We start from the raw sequence: 19,147 nt of genomic DNA, 5'->3' as shown, positions 1-19,147 counted from the left end.
AACATATCATTCGACAACAATGAAATGTTGCGAGTCATAATTCCATCATGGCTTCAATGAACATTACATTGAACAGTAAATTGGAGGACTTACCTTGATCGATTGGATACATAAGCTTTACAAAATTCCGTACAAACCATGGTATAGTGCCTGTTCATCTGCATGTTCGACAAAAGAATTATAAAAAAATACTCTAAAAAACTTCTGGATTCATTTTAAATTTCGATCTTGGACAAATCTTTTCTATAAAAACTTTTGATTGTTCAACCCTGTATACCACCATTCCCCATATGAAATTGAAAAATAGTCTAAAAGTAATAATCCACAATGCTTTTCAACATTTATTACTTTAATAAGATATCATAAGACATATTTTGTTAATAGAGAACAAAAAGGTAAAACATGCTACACAGAGGAACAAGTAATCAGTATGCTAGAGAGTTTCTTATTAACAACTTATTTGTTGAATTTGTAGGTAGACAACAAATTGTCGGCATTCCTATGGGAACACATTAATGTGCGCCTCTCCTTGTCTATCTTTTTCACATTCATATTAGTCGGTGTTGCTTCAGACATTTGTTAAAAACAAGACGATAATTTAATTTCGCATTCAGATATATTGATGATATAATTGAGAATAACCCAACCAAAGAGTAGACAACAGCCGAAGGCCACCAATGGGTCTTCAACGAACCGAGAAAACCCCATAAATGCAACAGGTTTAAACTTGTCTCGTGAGCTCTCAACCCTCTCCCTATACCTCTACCCAATGTAGAATAAAGAGACACATAGCAATACGCACAGTAAAACTCAGTTTCAAAGAAGACCGCGTCCGATTATAGAATAGGTAACAAAAGAAACTAAGCAAAATGACAATGATACATAAATTAACAAAGGACTAATAGCAGTTAATGACATTCCAGCTTCAGACCTCAATTAAATTGATTTGAAGATTATGTCTTCGTCGTATGAATTCAAGTACAAAGTTCTTTCAATTAACAATAAAAGCTTTTTAGTTTTGATGCCATTAATATATCATCATGAACTAGAAATTAAAGACACGATAGACTTCTTCTGCCTAATTTTAAGACTTTTCTAACGAATTTGACATAAGCGGTCATCGCAGGTCCAATTTAAGACAAACTAGACGATTTTAATTTTGAAATTATTAATTTCCCCCTCCTATAGGTTGCATTTCTGAAAATATTGACAATGCAATTTCCCATAGAAACTCCATAAGCGGCTAAAAGCTGTACCACTTTTACTATGAAGTCTTGAAAGAAAAAAAATATCTGAGAAAGGAAAGTTCATATGGAATACTTTTTTCGTCAAAGGTCATAATTATATAGGGATGTACGGCATATTTTCAACGTTTAAAAACAGCGGTATACTACTGTTGCCTTTATTTATAAGCCCCGAACTTCTAAGGGTTTAAACTTACGCTATTTTTTTGTAATACACATACCTTGACTATAGGTTTCTCATAGATTTCAATTTGACCGATATGAATCTGTTTATTTACTGGTAACATCCCAAGTTATATATCTACGAGATGAAACATAGAGAGCATATAATATATATTCTATGAATATTATATATCTCCCCAAAATGTGGCCTGGTTAGAGAAGCTATAAGCAATATATCGTCAACTTCACCTGTATATGGGATTTCTAAACTTCTCCTGTATACAATAGCTTGCAGCTGCTACTCAGACTTTGTAAAACATCACCCGTTTCTGAGCTAAAAGCTGATGAACCAGGGGTGACGTTTTGTCCTTTTTCTAAAAAGGAACTTCAGACCTTGTTGATAAATATTTGTAAAAACTTCACAAATAATACACGATGGTCTTGAAGTATAAATTCTAGGTACTGACGTTGTTTATCATTTCAATAACGTAATAATTTTTTTGTATATGACTAAAAGTCTAGTTTTTGGTAATATCTATTTGACGTGGCTCGGTACTTATATACATCCTGTCATTGTTTTATTGTGCTATGGTAATTTTTGAATTCTTGCCTTTAATTTTTGCTTAAGATTATAACACATTCGTGATGAATGTACCCCCAATTTTGACGTTATTACCTATTATGTCTGTTTGTTTTGTTCACACGTCGTTGTCAATATATTTAAATTTTATGCGACTGTCATACAAGTGAGATGTTTAGCTAGATATAAAACCAGGTTTAATCTACCATTTTCTACAGAAGAAAAATGCCTGCACCAAGTCAGGAATATGACAGTTGTTATCCATTCGTTTGATGTCTGTTTTAGCTTTTGATTTTGCCAGTTGATTATGAACTTTAAGTTTTGAATTTTCTTCGGAGTTCGGTATTTTTGTAATTTAGTTTTTTACTTCGTTTCTGTCTAAGAAAATGAACCTATATTTGGTCTACATCGTTGTAATGTTGAGTTGTAGCAGATAAGCAATTTTCAAATGTGTCGTAATTTCTTATCAGAGGCAAAAGTAACTACGGCGAAGCTTTTAACAAGTGTCAGCACTTTCAAAAATAAGACTAGATCTGACCAATAGTAAATTGTTCTGCTGTATAAATGCGACGCTTTCACAACAAAGTGGTTAATAAGTCTGAGAAAAACCTGATATATCTCGCATTTAAGTTAATTCCTCATCCATGCAAACGTTAGTCCGGTAAGGTTTTAAAGAGCGTCGTATATATATATATATGAAATTATCCAAACTTGAAAAAATAATTTAAATATAATTAGACTCGCTTGGAATTCGCCCCCATGGGTCACTTGTACATGATATTTCAATTTGGAAAATGTATCGTTTTAGCTTAGTGAGGGATTGAAATTTGATAAATGTATGTCTACCCTCTAAAATTCGTCAACCCATACAAAATTCACGACGTCAAAAATTTCCACAAGTGTTGGAGATAACAACGAAGGAAATCAAAGCTATATCCAGTTTGATCCCTTCGATGTGTATATGCATTGTAAAAATGTTTTCTGAAAGCGTTTACACAGGAGAGATTGCAATTTAAGTAAAGTATTTCCTCAGACTCTCTTGATCCTTTGTTTCTGATGTAGCGTAAAAATAGAAACGTTTTTGTTATTGTTTTCTTTTTGTCGAGCCTTCGACTTTAGTCGAAAAAGCGAGACTAAGCGATCCTACATTCCGTCGTCGTCGGCGTCCACAAATATTCACTCTGTGGTTAAAGTTTTTGAAATTTTAATAACTTTCTTAAACTATACTGGATTTCTACCAAATTTGGACAGAAGCTTGTTTATGATCATAAGATAGTATCCAGAAGTAAATTTTGTAAAAATAAAATTCCATTTTTTCCGAATTTTACTTATAAATGGACTTAGTTTTTCTACGGGGAACATTACATTCACTCTGTGGTTAAAATTTTTAGAATTTTAATAACTTTCTTAAACTGTCCTGGGTTTGTACCAAACTTAAACAGAAGCTTGTTTATGATCATTAGATAGTATCGAGAAGTAAATTTTGTAAAAAAATAAATCCATTTTTCCATATTTTACTTTTAAATGGACTTATTTTTTCTGCGGGGAAACATTACATTCACCCTGTGGTTAAAGTTTTTAAAATTTAAATAACTTTCTTAAACTATCCTGGGTTTGTACCAAACTTGGGACAGAAGCTTAATTATGATCATAAAATAGTATCCAGAAGTAAATTTTGTAAAAAAATAAATCCATTTTTCCGTATTTTACTTTTAAATGGACTTATATTTTCTTTCAGTTAACCATACATACATGTACAGTCTGCAGTTGTTTTTAAAACATTTATTAGATTCATAAACTATCCTGGATTTTAACCAAACTTGGACAGAAGCTTCTTACAATCAGAAGATTGTATCAAGAGGAATATTTTTTTATTGAGTTTTTTCCTCATTTTTGTTGAGCCTGCGATTTACAGCAAAAGTAGGCGAGACACTGGGTTCCGCGGAACCCTTACAAATTTTTTCTTTTTATTTATGGTTAAATCAATACATTTCAAATCGTTATGAATGCATTGATATCGAAATCAAGTATAAAGAAAGAAAGAAAATTTTATTATTAAAAAAAGAAAGTTTTTTAATAACAATACACAGAGCAAAATGATACTTGATTTCTTGTATTTAAAATTACCGAAAAAGGCACCAAACTCGATATCTCTCACACATTGAACCGTGTTATAAAGACAAAGGAAAAAAATCTGAGAAACAATTAGTAAATAAAGGCAACAGTAGTATACCGCTGTTCGAGAGTCATAAATCGATTGCGAGAAAACAAATCCAGATTACAAACCAAAACTGATGTAATCACATCAACTGTCAGAGGAAAACAACAGAAACACTGACGTGCAACAAAAACAGTAAAGTTGAAAGAAAGAAAAAAAACTCCGTCTTATATGTCAGTCAGCATCATTAAAAATGTGTTCATTAATTACCATGTACTTTTGGTTAGACATCTTCTCTTGTTGTTTGAGCAATCAAGTCCTGTTCGTTGGGTTTCGTTTTTGGTTTCTTGTTTGAAAAACATTGATTTGAAGTCGAAATTTGTTTGGTTTATGCAGAGACATATACGCTGTTTGTCTCTGGTTTATGTCATGTGAAGAAAAATATGTCCATAAGAAAATTCGTGATTTAATTTTTCATTTAGAATGCAGATCTCTCTTTTAATTAGTTGTCAAATACCTTAAAACCATTATAATGCATGTATTTATTAGATGTAATAAATTATAGTCTACAAAAACAACGAAGACTGGGTTGTTAATCATATGTACATATCATAATTCGAATTGATTATTCTGCTCTTTATGAGCGACGTGATTGACAAATAGAACTTTTCTTATTCTGTCTGTTTGTGTAACTGTCTCGTTTGATTAGATGTTTTCGTATTTTTTTTATCTTTTTTTTTTTAATTTATTCTGTGCAACCGTCTCGTTGTTCTAGAACTTCTTGTTTTTGTCGTATCTGTTCAAATTTTTTGGAGTTAAATTTAGATTTCTGGTATCACCAGGCCAGTAGTCAACACTTCGGTGTTGACATGAATATCAATAATGTGGTCATTTTTATAAATTTCCTGTTTACAAAACTTTAAATTTTTCGAAAAACTAAGGATTTTCTTATCATAGGCATAGATAACCTTAGCCGTATTTGGCACAACTTTTTGGAATTTTGGATCCTCAATGCTCTTCAAATTTGTACTTGTTTGGCTTTATAATATTTTGATATGAGCGTCACTGATGAGTCTTGTGTAGACGAAACGCGCGTCTGGCGTACTAAATTATAATCCTGGTACCTTTGATAACTATTGTCTGTAAAACTGCAACGGTGATCGAGATTTTCTCGCATGCGTTCTTTCTTAGGATTTATATGTTGATTTCTTGTTTGGCTGTACAATCGTTTCGATGTCTAGGTTTTTTTTGGATTTATATGTTGATTTCTTGTTTGTTTGTGCAATCGTCTCGGTGCTCTAGATTTTCGTGTATGTGTTCTTTTCTTTGGATATATATGTTGATTTCTTGTTTGGCTGTACAATCGTTTCGATGTCTAGGTTTTTTTTTTATTTATATGTTGATTTCTTGTTTGGCTGTACAATCGTTTCGATGTCTAGGTTTTTCTTTGGATTTTTATGTTGATTTCTTGTTTATCTGTGCAACTGTCTCTATGTTTTAGATTTTCTCGTATGTTTCCCTTGATTTTTATCTTTGGATTTACAACTTTGATTTCTTATGTGTCTCTGTATTTGTATAGTTTATACAGATGCGGTCGCACATGTCCGTGGTGTACTGACTAGTGAATTATATTTTGTCTTAAACATTTTTTTTATGTTAACATCTCATGAAAATTCTCAACCTGAAAAAGTCATGTCTTCTCAAGAGTTCAAGTTGTTCTCAAATATTTTGTTGTAAATTCAATATCATTAAGACATCAGATTATGCTGCTGTGTGGTACAACTAGACTACTGGTCAGTCTGAATATAGACTGAACAGATATTTATTAAGAGCAACTGCATTGTCTGAAAAGTACTGAATTCATGGCAGTGAATAATTCTGAAAGGTTGAAATGGCCAAATAAAGTGTTCAGTTGAAGCCAGCCTCCGGGTTCGGGTTTTTCTTGCTGTGTAGACAGCCTATTTATGCATGACCTTGGGATGTTTTCTGCTTTTTGATCGGAAGCTTGTCTCTTTGACACATTCCCAATTTACATTCTCAATTTGACAGTTCAGTCTTTATAGTATATAAAAGATGTTCATATCAAAATGACAATTTCAATTCGAAATAGTTTACAAGTGTGTAATCTTTGGATTTCAATTTTGCTTTCTCGTTTATCTTTATAAAGGACAATGTTTACTCGTATGTGTTCTGTTCTTTGGATTTATATTTTTTCTCAAATACAGTTTATCCCAATCCTTCATTATTCCACGTCTGCACTGGTGATATGTGAACAATATAACTGCTGGTATCGATTTCACAGCTTAAGAAACTTTCTGGAGCAACATTTCTCTTGAGAGAGCAATAAATGTTTCAAAACGTAAACGGATACCAAAATCGTAGTCAAAGGTAATTTAAATCATACGGAAAAATAAAATAGCAAAAACACAGAACTCCAAGGAAATTTAAAAACGACAAATGCCAAAATCACAAGCTCAAACACGTCAAACGAATTGAAAACAAACGTCATATTCCTGACTTATTAATGGCATTTACTTATGAAGTAATTTTGAGATTCAAATTCAGTTTCTGTACAATAGTACAAGTTTGAAAAGGATATTTCTCTTAAGAGAATGTGGGTTTTTTTTATTTTCAATTTTCCGCTCTAAATGATTGTACATTGTATGCGTGTTTCCTCCTTGGAACATTCATATAGAAATTATAAAACTGTGTTGCAATAACGTATTTATTGAACATCAGTACAAACAGACGTACAAAAATGTATTAACAAAGTTAACAATCCCTTTGTCTCAAATAATTCCACCCATGGTGAGGCTTTCCTATTTCTACCCGTTGCATCTATACTCTGCCAAAAAAAAAAAGAGATTTAATTTAGGTTATATATGTATAGAATCTACTCTAATTATAAGCATATGTGATAAGAGTACTAGTAAAAACTCAAAAGTAGAAGACAATTTTATTGAACTATTGTAACAAGGTACTGGCAGAATATACCAAGGGGACATTCAAAAACGCATAAGTCGAAGATAAACTTGCAACGCCATTACAAAAAGAAAGACTACTGAAAGAAAACTCTACAAAATACTACAAACAAAACTATTAAAAAGCAACAATGCAGGAAACATATTTGTATTCTGTATTGGTGCGTATTAAGAGCACAACATGTAGAAATATGTACGCGTTTTGTTCTGATTATAAAGATGCATCTCGGTGAGACTATCTGGTTGGTTGTGTGTGTTATAATGATAAGATATAATATCTGATTCAAAGGAAAGTTTGTAAATAAAGGCAACAGTAGTATACCGCTGTTCAAAACTCATAAATCGATGGACAAAAAACAAAATCGGGGTAACAAACTAAAACCGAGGAAAACGCATTAAATATAAGAGGAGAACAACGACATAACACTAAAATGTAAAAATTAAAATCAATAACTTCACGTTAGACAAAAAAATAGCAACTGTTGTATGAGTCTCGTTTGACATGTTATCATCTTACAAATAAACTCATCATAGATACCAGGATTTAATTTCGTATTTACGCCAGTTGCGCGTTTCGTCTACAAAAGACTCATCTGTTACTCTCGAATCCAAAAAAGTTGAAAAGGCCAAATAAAGTACGAAGTTGAAGAGCATTGAGGACCAGAATTCCTAAACGTTTTGCCGAATACAGCTAAGGTGTTATATTCCTTAACTTAAACGGTATTGAAAGTGAAGCTTCGTGATATCCAACACACTCTGGTAGTTTTTGAAAGGCAAAAGACCAATGTTTATCAAATTACATTGACAATTATACTAACCAAATTGTTTTGGAGATTTTCTATGGTCAATCAACGAACCAAAACTTCATTAAACAACATCTCTTGTAAATGATACGTCTGTAATAGTCGTTATATCCCTCACAGTCTCCGGGGTAGTATACCTCTTCAAATGGATCTGGACAATCATTTGGGAAACACCGACAAGTTCCGGGTATTACTTGACCATCTGAAATCATATTTTGTCCAAACATTATCTGTATAGTTCAATTGTGATATAAATAGTAGCAATTATAACGTTTTGTTAAATTGTGCATCGCTGATCAAAATGAATGAATGTGTGTTGGATTATTTATACAAACACATTTCAACACTCTGATATATTCATTCACCACATATAAACAGGCATCAGCTGATTGTAACAACCCCCTAAAAAAAACAATTACACAAATTTAATTTTAAAAAGGTGAACATCTTTTTACATTAAAAAAGGTTCCAATTTTTTTGGAAAAGGTGAGAAAAATATGGGTGGTCTGTAAAATTATTAACATTAAGTCAGGAAGATAATGGCAAACAAAACATATGTATAATGTGTCTGTGGCAGTAGCAATTATATCGCACGTGATTATTTAATGGGAAATTATCTTTTCCGGAAACGAAAAAAGGTGTTTAAAACATTTCAATGACATGTTTACAGATTTTTTTATGTTGGAAATGACTTGATATAGTATTTCAATTTATATTGGTTGTACGATACATATGTCCACTTTGTTATTTCAACTATTTAATCAAAATAATGTTTGTTTGCACGATTTGATTGTTTGTGTTAAGTGTCCGTGAGGGAGAGATACGTGGTTTATAACTTCATTAACGCGTTTGTTCAAATTTCAATATTAGTGGCTTCTGCGTGGCATAGATATTATTGTTCGAGTTATGAGTCCACTGTTGTAAACTTTCAAATAATCTACCTATGCTATTGAATATTTTATGTTCTTAATAATGTTCTGAGAAGAATCTGGAAATTTTTTTTTTTTAAAAATAATTTGCACATTTCCTTACATACAGGATAATACATGAGATAACTGTGTGCAGGTATGTCATTTTTGGTTATAAATATAAAACATGCCTGAACATAAAACAGGGGTAAAAGAAATAAGAAGACACAAATTAAACAAACCACCAGGTATCTTGAACCGAAATCCGATGAGGTGTACATTAACAGAGTGTAATGGATCCTCAGAATTCGGATTGAGATACTCAGTGTGAAAAGGGAACACCAATAAAGGCAACAGTAGTATACCGGTGCTCAAAAGTAGTTTATCGATTAAGAGAAAACAATTCCGGGTTACAAATTAAACCGATGAAAACCCCAGATAGAAAAATAAAATGATCGAAAAGGAAAAAGGCGGCAATAAGGTTAACAACAAGCACCCAACAATGTAACTCCCCGGAAACTGACAAGATTGTGAAATACCAAAACAAAACGTCTTGAAAATAAAACCTGTTGTCAATTCAGGTGCTCCAGAAAACTCAACAATAAGCAACAAAACAATAATGAAACATAGACAGCAACTATTGTATTATTTGCACTTATAAATAAGAAACATTCTGTAATTTGTATTATTGTAAAGCATTTGTTCAAAAATTCATTCTGAAATCCGTAAAAATGATTTAAAAACGCCATTCATCAAGTATTTTATCATTTTAGAAAGGAATTTGAAAAAGTTATTTTCCTTTTTTCGGTCCTATTAAACACTTTTATTCGAAGTTGTTATGTTAAGATTTACACGTACAATAACCATTATTATGCTAAAAAAAGTGTGTGTGATTGCTACAACAAGGACGCCCTTTTTGTCCTATTATTTAAATTATGTCTTTATAAGTTTTTAGCAATGTGGAAAAAAGAATTTGAGTTCCAGAATATAAATTCCACAACAAATCAATTTGAACAAACATTTATAAGCATATTATAAGCATACATCTAATAACTTACCGCACACTAGCAGCAAGGTAACAACAAGAAAAACACAGAGTAAAATGTGTTTCATCCTTCTCAATATTAATTTAGTGGACGATCAAGTTATTCTACCGGTCTAAAGTGGACGATCAAGTATTCCCAAATATATAAAACCTGTATTTTATGTTTACTAATATAAAGAGATCTAAATGGGGGCGTGGTTTTTGTGTCTTATTTGCATGCTCATACCATACGTATCAATTTATTATAACACAAAAATGTGGTTGTGGTAAACGATTTAGATTAATTTTAAACTGTAAGGTGAATGATAAGAAATGGCATTGTCAAATGTAAAATTTAATTAGCCATTAAAAGCATAATATATAACGAAAAGTGGTAAAATATTAATAACTTTTTTGAATAATGTTGTATTGAAAGTTGACAAGTGAAAATGACTTTTTACTATAAAAATAGAAATAATTAATTAACTGATATCTTATATTTTGATAGAAAGACGGATAATTGATTTATCTTTTATTATAACAGAACTTTTTAACATATGTTTTCAGAGAAATATGTAAACAAGTTTCCTTATATTTTTTTTTATCAAGATGCGTTAAGAACAGAACCGATATATGGACATAAACTGCAACTATATGTAGTAACTATGAAATTCTAAATGCAGATGGGCATCTTTCAATGACCTTTAATTAACTTATTCAAAACCAAATTTTAATTAATATATTTGATTGATAAAACACTAACAATGCTTAATGCTATAATTAGTTTGCGGAATAACTACTAAGTATGATAATTGTTTTTATGACAAGGTAATAATTACTACTATCTTCGTCGTTCGAACTCTGGTGGATAGTTGTCACCACACCTCCCTGTGTTTTGTATTTACAAAGTCACTCAAGTTAACCAAGTATCTCATTCTTTATGCACAGCATTAATTCATGACGTAAAGTGGTTTTGTTGACCAATCATTAGCATTGTACTTTACCGAGTTGATTTTTTTATGACCAATGAGGAAAAAGGATACTTAGTGGGTGTATATGAAACGACTTTCCAAAATATGCCGGGAAATCACCACATCGTAGAAACTGAACTTTTATTGATTTTATTCAGGTCGGCCGTCACTGTAAAATTTTAAGCGATGAATCAGAAACAGTTGACAATCTGATTGCAGATTAAGGTGACAAAGTGCGTCGATTGTCAATCAGCGTTCTTCTCACTGAATAAGTATGAGCAGATCATTTTTTACTTGTTTTTAATTTATGAATTATGTCCTTTTGCAAGCAACTCTCTAAGACAGTGGTGACTGACAACGAATTAATCTGTAATCATGCAGACAATGATGCCTTAAGACGTGTTTATGTTTTACTCATTCAGACAATTATGACTATAGTTGGGCAATTTGTTACTCACTCAGAAAATGATTACCATAGACTGGTTCAGATATAACTCACACCGTCAATGATACTGGTTTAGATGATACAGAAAATGATGACTATAGATAGGTTTAAAGGTCAATAACTCAGACAATGTTAACTTTGGACTGGTTGAGATGTTTCATGTACTCGCTCAAACATAGATGTTGCTCACTTCGACAATGATGAATATGGACTATTTCAGAATGTACTCACTCAGACAATAATAACTATAGACATGTTAAGATGGTGCACATTTAGACAAACGAATGATGACTATGTGCGGGTTTAGATGCTGGTAACTTGGATATTGATGACTATAAATGGTTTAAGATACTAAAATTGATCGCCCTGAAGATCATAAAAAACATTTTATTAAAATTAAGTATGTCAATAAAGGCTTTGATTTTGTAAATATTGCCGGTATATTTAACGACCATTCTGTTAAAGAACAAATTCCTGGTTATTTTGACAATACTGAGCTACCTCTTATTTGTTATATTTACAAGAAATCTACCCGGAAATTTGTGTTTAATTATAGTCAATTGTGTAAAGATGTTAATATCAGTGAAAATACACCTACTTCATGTAATTGCAGTAATTCCGCATATATTTATGGACCCATTTCCCATGTTATAACAGGAGATCTTAACATCGTTCAAGACCGAGAGTTAAAATCATTCCTCAGTAAAGGACCTAAATATCGTCCCCCGTCAATTATTAATTGGAATGAGTGTCGTAATATAATCCACGACTCACTCCATACTTACTGTATGAAATGGATAAAACGGGAAAAAGCTGACAAAAAATCTTTGGACTCTTTTGTTAATTCAGTAATGAAGATAGTTGATATACGTATTCAACATTTTAAAGAACATTCTACTATTAACAATAACCACAATAAACCTATTTCTCGTATCAAACGTAAACTAAAAGAACTAGCCAAGGAATTTGTTTTTGTCCCGGCCAATAAAGCTGCTAATAATATTATTATTGTTTGACGTAAATTTTACATTGAGGTTCTGAAAAAGGAAATCACCAATTCACCAACATTCCAACTGACTCCATTTTCAGAAAACGAAATCTGTAACAAACATAAACTTTTAGCCACCGCTTTACAAGCAGAGCCAAATACAATGAAAGTCCCAACTATGTATTGGCTTCCAAAGCTACACAACACCCCTTACAAATATAGATTTATTTCGTCTTCAAGCCATTGTTCAACTACTAAATTGTCTATTCTTCTTACCAGCACACTTGGTACAATTAAAAACCTTATAATAAATTGTTCAAATAAGGCCTTCGAAAATAGTGGAATAAATTACTTTTGGAGTGTCAAGAACTCGTTGGAAGTACTTGATAAATTGCATGCTCATATTGGTGATTTTGAATCTGTTCAAAGTTTTGATTTTTCTACCCTGTATACCACATTGCCTCACATTCTCATTAAGAAAAAATTCACACACCTAATTAAATGGGCATTCAAAAAATCAGAATGTGAATATATATGTTCAAACTCTTTTAGGTCATTTTTTAGTAGCAATAAACAAAAAAACTATGTTAATTGGACATGCTTTGATACTATATATGCCCTTGAATTTTTACTAGATAACATTTTTGTTCGCTTTGGGGATTCCGTATATCGTCAGATTATCGGAATTCCAATGGGGACTAACTGTGCACCACTTATTGCGGACCTCTTTTTGTATTGTTATGAGTTACAATTTATGACAAAAATAAGCAAAGACCCATCAAAACAACATCTGATAAAAAAAATTAATAATACTTTTAGACATTTGGATGATATTTTGGCTCTCAATAATGACGACTTCAGTATGTATATTAATGGAATTTATCCTGCTGAACTTACTTTAAATAAAGCTAATACTAATAATGACCACTGCCCTTTCCTCGATCTTGATATCTATATCACTAACGGAAAGCTTAATACTAAAATTTATGATAAAAGGGATGATTTTTCATTTCCTATCGTTAATTATCCGTTTTAGATGGTGACGTTACCTTGTCACCATCTTACGGTGTTTATATATCTCAACTTGTACGATTCTCTCGTGTTTGTAACAATGTTTTAGATTTTAACGAGAGAAATTTATGTATTACTGAAAAATTATTACACCAGGGTTTTCGATATCACAAACTAGTCAAAACTTTTACTAAATTTTATCATCGGTATAAAGACATCATTCGTAAATATAGCTCACTCGAGTACATCGCTCGTTGTTTTAGTTTTGTACATACAGTAAAATCAGTATTTAATAACGGATGCAAATGAAAATAAATAATTAAATAATGAAAGTTGATTGTCAAACAAACAATTCAACATGCAGACTTTTTATACGTTCAGGTATTTCACATCTAATTTTTTTATGGACATATTCTTTATAAAGCACAAAGGTGTCAGTATTCACCTCAGAAACTTACAAAACCTTTAAATAGACTGATTAAGAAGGGATATAATTACGATACTGTTGTCAAGTCATTAAAGATTGCATATTTTGGCGTTAATATTGAGTCACTGATAAGGTCTTTGCGTCGGAACTAAAGACATTTATTCTAAAAACAGTTGTTGGCATGACACGGGTTATGTGCTTCTCATATATGTTATGATGGTATGATACTAAACCCCTAACGGGAAGGATTGTGCCTGATGTTCATATGATGAAATCATAATCTTTCAGTCAGTTTAATTGAAGTCTGGAGCTGGCATGTCAGTTAACTGCTAGTAGTCTGTTGTTATTTATGCATTATTGTCATTTTGTTTATTTTCTTTGGTTACATCTTCTGACATCAGACTCGGACTTCTCTTGAACTGAATTTTAATGTGCGTATTGTTATGCGTTTATTTTTCTACATTGGTTAGAGGTATAGGGGGAGGGTTGAGATCTCACAAACATGTTTAACCCCGCCGCATTTTTACGCCTGTCCCAAGTCAGGAGCCTCTGGCCTTTGTTAGTCTTGTATTATTTTTATATTAGTTTCTTGTGTACAATTTGGAAATTAGTATGGCGTTCATTATCACTGAACTAGTATATATTTGTTTAGGGGCCAGCTGAAGGACGCCTCCGGGTGCGGGAATTTCTCGCTACATTGAAGACCTGTTGGTGACCTTCTGCTGTTGTTTTTTATTTGGTCGGGTTGTTGTCTCTTTGACACATTCCCCATTTCCATTCTCAATTTTAAGTACTGCTAATTCATACTATTATGACTAGATACGACGTTATACAGGTTAAATATATATCAAAGGTACCAGTCTTATAATTCGATACGCCAGACGCGCGTTTCGCCTACATATGACTCACCAGTGACGCTCAGATAAAACAAATGTTATAAAAGTAAAAAGTTGAAGAGCATTGAGGATCAACAATTCAAAATAGTTGTACCAAATACGGCTTAGGTAATTTATGTCTGACGCTGCTATTTCAGACAATAATGACTTTATACGTGTTAAGATGCTGTTCACTCATGAAACTATTATTTAAAACCAGCTAAGCTGTTACTCCCTCATACAGTAGTGGCTAGTGTTTCTCTCAGTTAGGCAATGCTGACTATATACGGGCTAAGATGATACTCGCTCAGTCAGTGGTTACTATACACATGTTTAGGTTTTACTCATTCAGACAATTATGCCTACTATATAGTTGGGTAAGATGTTTCTCATTCAGAAAATGATGACTTTAGACGGGTGAAACTGTTACTCACTAAAGCAATGATAACTATAGACGAGATTACTTTTTGATCACTAGGCATTAACTATAGGTGGGTTTAGATGTAACTCACTCAGACAATGCCCTACCATTGGCGGGTTTAGATGTTACTAACTCATATAATGAACACCACAGACGGGTTTATATGTTAAAAACTCAACAAATGAACACCACAGACGGGTTTAGATGTTACTAACTCAAATAATGAACACTTCAGACGGGTTTAGATGTTACTAACTCAAATAATGAACACCACAGACAGGTTTAGATGTTACTAACTCAAAAAATAGACACCACAGACGGGTTTAGATGTTACTAACTCAAATAATGAACACCACAGGCGGGTTTAGATGTTACTAACTCAAATAATGAACACCACATACCGTGTTTCTAGTACTCACTCAGGGCATGCTGTCTCTAGACGGGTTCACATGCTAATCACTCAGACAATGCTGTCAACAGACGGGTTGAGGTGTTACTCACTCAGGCAATGAGGACCATAGAAGGGTTGAGATGTTCCTCACTCAATTTACCAATGATAGCTAAAGACGGGTTTAGGTCTTACGTACTCAGACCATGAGGACTATAGACGGGTTGAGATGTTACTCACTCAACCAATGATAGCTAAAGACGGTTTAGATGTATCTGTTACTCACCCAGACAATGAGGACCATTTACGGGCTTACTTTAGGCTGATATGATTTGGTTGCTCACAGACGTTTAATGCTTTTGACTTCCCACATTACGATTGTTAAATTCAAATTCAACTCCGACAATACATTATATAGTATACGGTTAAAGATCAAACGTTGTTTAGTTATAATCTTTCACTCAATTGTCTGGAAATTGTTTTTATCAAATCATACCTTTCATGGCGTTGTCAGTTTATTTTTAATCTATAAGTTTGACTGTCCCTCTGGTATCTTTCGTCCCACGTTTATAGCTATCAAAGTGCAAAATGCAGCGTGTTCTTAATATGCATAAAATGCATGCGTCCGGAGCACCTTTTCTGAAATTAATCTTCTTCAGGAACTATCAAACCTATAATCATTTGAAAACCAGGGATGTATAAAAACGTAAAAACGTTAAGAGCTAAATGACATCGACGGACCAATATAGATAGCCAAAATACTTAATGTTAATTTTGCCTGAGTCTGTTTCAAATTTCTTAATTTCAATATTACTCTATATTTATCAATATTTTTCTATAACATGCAGTCGTGTGATTAATAAATGTAAATTTATAACGATATCAATTTGTATAATTGTCGCCATGAATTAATATGTAGTGATTATATTAAGAGGTAAAATTTCTAACTATAATTAAATTTACATAAGCATGTCATAATTTGACAAGCAATTGTAATAAATAATAAAACCTGATTGTTTGATTTATTTATTTTTGCAGTTTGGTTTAATTTGAAATTCAAATGCAGGAAGAAATTATAGTTTAAGGAAAAAATGAAAACAAACGTCGTTCACATTTGATTGGCTTTGATATATGATTTTAATATACAAACACATCACATGTGGAATAACAGTATACGAGACTACATTACTAGTACCGAATTTACTACCACTGGTCGACGTTAAGCAACATATAATCAATTAATACGAATGTACTAATCAAATCGTTAGGAACTAAAACCGAGCAACCCGATCAAGACATATAAAATATAAACAAATCATTGAAACGGATTTTATTATTTCAATTAAGTTATTTAAAATTCCATGTAACATATTTTTAAAGTACAATAAATATTAATGTAGCATTTTATGAATTCCACACAATTTTGAATCCCCAAGGTTTGACTAGGGCGTATCAATACGTTCGACTTGACTTCATCCGTTCTGACGAAACATCCTTGTGAAATGGGTCGTCTGTTTGGATGCACGGGTATCATGTAAAAATACGCAGCCGCTACCAGGTGGAATGATACTCTAATTTCTCGTATATGCAGAGTACTAACTTTCTGTACGCCAAAGTTGACTTGCAACAAATCCTAGAGGGATCCTCTGAAGACCTACTAAAAGGCTGAATGTATGTCCCCTATCCAACATACCCTCATTTATAATTGGCCTATTCCCATATATTTCTTTGGCCTTCCCTTGCGGAACCAATCTATTGCATCAATTGTAAAAGTTTTCTCGTCCTTAATACGCATAAAATAAATAGCACTGGTTCTAATATGACGTGCTTCTTTCGCTTTGTAAACAACAACGTGATAAAATCCTCCATAGATCTATACTTAGCGCAGACACAGAGATATACATAATAATGACTGTTACAAAAGGAGGGACGAAAGATACCAAAAGGGACAATCAAACTCATAAATCTAAAACAAACTGACAACGCCATGGCTAAAAATGAAAAAGACAAATAGAAAAACAATAATTATAGTACACATGACACAACATAGAAAACTAAAGAATAAACAACACGAACATCACCAAAAAATAGGGGTGATCTCAGGTGCTCTGGAAGGGAAAGCAAATCCTGCTCCACATGCGGCACCCGTCGTGTTGCTTATGTGATTACGAATCCGGTAAATAATCTAATTCGGTAGGTCAAATTCATATAAGGGAAGGGGATTGTTGTTACGACGTAAGGAACATATCCGATATCATTTGTGAAACGGTTATTCCATAACGGTCAACCAACTCGTGATGGCGTCTGTAAAATTTACGAAGGGATGATTTCAACTGCACTATTTGGAACTCTTGGTTTAATAGGTACCTTGTGAACAGTAACCCTCTATCAAGAAAATCATGATAGGAAATGCAAGCACGGGAATATCGTATCAATTGGGAGATATATACCCCGTATGCAGGTGCTGTTGGAATGTTGCTACTAAGAAATGGAAAGTTCACAATTGAATACTAGTAGCTGAAATCATCTCTTTTGTCGTAAAGTTTTGTCTTCAACCGACCCTCATTGTCAATTTCTAGATGTAAGTCAAGATATGAAGCCGACTTAACTGTATCTGTAGTATCCTTTATCTCCAATTCGATGGGATAGATGCGTTCCACATAGTCACCAAATTTTGAATTGTTTAGTGAAGGAACGTCATCTATATAGCGAAAAGTAGAGTTAAAGGATATTGCTAACTTCTTATCTTTCTTCCTAAGAAGTTCCTGCATGAAGTCAGCCTCATAATAATAAAGAAAAAAGTCAGCAAGTAGAGGGGCACAGTTGTTTTTTTAACAGTTTGTTCCCATTGGGATGCCGACAGTCTGTTGAAAAACACGTCCTCCGAACGTAACACATATGTTGTCAATAAAAAAATCAAGCATCTTGATAATATCGGTTTCAGAAATTTTTTTTGTTTGAATCAGAGTGATTCTTTACAAAGTAGGATTTATCCCTCCCTAAGACAAGATACTTGTATCTACGTTGGCCATTCTTTTTTATGAAGCAAAGTAATACCAACTCTTTTAATTTGTCTTTGAGTTTGGAATGTGGAATACTTGTGTAAGGAGTAGAAAAGTCAAACGTTTTAATACTGTTACAAGATGAAAGAGAGTTAGATTGTATGTACTCTAAAAGATCTTTGGAATTTTTAAGTATCCACATCCGATTCACGCCACCTCTAGAATAGGCAGTTTCACAATAACTTTGAAGCCCGTCTTTGATTGCTGATAAAATAGATGTTAATAATTTAGAAAGGGGTTTCGTAGAGCACTTAGAAGACCCAGCAATAAACCGTTGTTTGTAAGGACACTTATGTAGTTTAGGTATCCAATACAGTGATGGAAGATCCAGCTCTTCATCTTTGGTTCTTCATCTTTACAATATACTTCCCACGTGAATCCACATGTATTGGAATCTATTTGCAAACCATTTGCCGATTTTATTGTTTTAGAAATTGCAGTTAAAAAAAACCAAAATAACTTTTATTCTTACTCGGATGCATAATAAAAAGAAGTAGTAGCACAAGTGCTCGGAAAAATCAACAAAATAAAAATAAAATAAAATTCCGCGAAGGTCTTTTAATGTTTTTGACGCATTTAAGTCTTTTCAAAACATGACGTCATACAAACGAAAACGCTACAGTCGAACATTTTCTGATGCGTGTACCATCGTGTAGCTTCCGAAAAAAAAAAGTTAATTAAAAAATGTCAAATGTTGGG

General features: G+C 32.7%; 1 long non-coding RNA gene across 1 annotated transcript; it reads right to left on the bottom strand.

Annotated features, from left to right (window-relative positions):
- Positions 1 to 6,855: 6,855 nt before the first annotated feature.
- Positions 6,856 to 10,045, bottom strand: LOC134693188 (uncharacterized). Its single transcript, XR_010102364.1, has 3 exons — positions 9,895 to 10,045; positions 7,944 to 8,130; positions 6,856 to 6,989 (listed from the first exon to the last, which is right to left on the bottom strand). It is a non-coding gene; the product is annotated as an uncharacterized LOC134693188 (long non-coding RNA).
- Between the last annotated feature and the right edge of the window lie 9,102 nt (positions 10,046 to 19,147).

The sequence above is a fragment of the Mytilus trossulus genome, chromosome 12 (genome assembly GCF_036588685.1).
Source record: "Mytilus trossulus isolate FHL-02 chromosome 12, PNRI_Mtr1.1.1.hap1, whole genome shotgun sequence".
Classification (NCBI taxonomy): domain Eukaryota; kingdom Metazoa; phylum Mollusca; class Bivalvia; order Mytilida; family Mytilidae; genus Mytilus; species Mytilus trossulus.
Note: the sequence above shows the minus strand (reverse complement) of the source record. Positions and strands in the feature narration are given on the sequence as shown.